We start from the raw sequence: 1,699 nt of genomic DNA on the forward strand, positions 1-1,699 counted from the left end.
TCTGGGAGGCAGCATTTCCTCCTCACAGGGCAGAAACACTATCTGCCTGTCGACCTAGGGTTATCTGTCCCCCAAGTTAATGCTGGTGGCAAATGGTCATGTATCAAACACAATGATGATGGACTATTTTTACAAAAAATACCAACAGCTATTTCCTAAATTAGAAAAGACTACTAGAGAGGTTGGAGAGATCACAGTTCTGTTTCATGTGAGAAGGAGTTCTGTGAGGATAAACTGGTATCAGTAATTTAAATAGCTAGAAGGAAGGACTTTTTATACTTTAATGTGCATGTTAGAGTCTTTGAGCTCTTGATAAAACATTGAATTTAATCCAGGCATTATGCAGCCAGAAATTGCATCTATGACAAATTCTCATGTAAGGCCAAGTCAGCTTATCTTCACTCTACATTTTGAGAGGCAAAGTAAATAGAATGCTATATATGGACTTCACATCTGAAAAATTAGTTTGTTTGATGGACAACCTTACAACTATGCATATCCATTCCCTTTGATTTTGTATGCCATTATAAAAAAAATCTATAGAAGGAGAGACACTGAATTTTTATTTTATAAAAATTTGAACTTATCAAGTGCTTTTTATACATCTTTAAACAAAAGAAAGAGCCTATTTGTAGTTTTCTAAAAGTTGAAATTTTCTTTAATTAGGGAAACAGATTTATTTTGAAATTGTCTATTGGATCTACAAGACTAGGAAGTTGTTCCTGTTTAAATTGCTTAATATCTAAATTGGGATATATAGAGAAGAAAAGTGTTAACGCCACAGGACTGAAATAACAGCTCTTTGACTTTCCATTTGAATGGCTTAATCTGTCACAGTCCTAAAGCTTTTAGCTGCTCCCAGACAATGGGTGGCAGGATTGCAAAGTATGTTGCCCCTACAAAGAGGATTTAAAATTGGCAGATCATTCTACCTATGAGTGGCCGCCTGGGAAGTGAATGAATTGGGTCAGTACAAATAGGTCAAGAACTTGGTTGAAAATCACTGGAGAGCAGAACTTAAGCTAAAAACAAATCAAAGGGATCTGGAGTTTATTCAATTTCCACCACCCTAACAATCCAATACATTAAATTTATACATAGGCTGGCAGAGTATATAAATATGCAGCCAGTGTCAAAAGTTCCAGGGAAAAACAAGAGGTTTTGAGAACATTTATCAGATTCCTATATTGGAATTGAGTCTCCTTGACATAATTTTGAAGAGTCTCTTTAAGATAACTTTCTAAAGGCATCATACAGAAGCTAGGGTGCTTGTTTAACACATGGTTCAATCTTTGGCATTCCATATGGTCCCCTGAGCACCACAATGAGTGATTGCCCAGTGCAGAGCCAGGCATTTCCAAGTGTGGTCCCCAAACAAACAAGAAATATAATTTTTATATTGAAACAATTAATAATAATTAATAATCATATGACAAAGAGAAATTTTTGGGGGGGCCACATCCGTTTGATGCTCAGGGGTTACTCCTGGCTAAACACTCAGAAATTGCCCCTGACTTGGGGGGACCATATGGGACGTCGGGGATCGAACTGCGGTCCTTCCTTGGCTAAAAGGCAGACACCTTACCTCTAGAGCCACCTCGCTGGCCCCAAAGAGAAATTTTGTTTTAACAAAAGATGCATTAACAAATCTATTATCAAGTTAATTAAGTTTGCAATTAATAATTAAAAAAACTTACCA

This window comes from Suncus etruscus, chromosome 20, assembly GCF_024139225.1.
Source record: "Suncus etruscus isolate mSunEtr1 chromosome 20, mSunEtr1.pri.cur, whole genome shotgun sequence".
NCBI classification, from domain to species: domain Eukaryota; kingdom Metazoa; phylum Chordata; class Mammalia; order Eulipotyphla; family Soricidae; genus Suncus; species Suncus etruscus.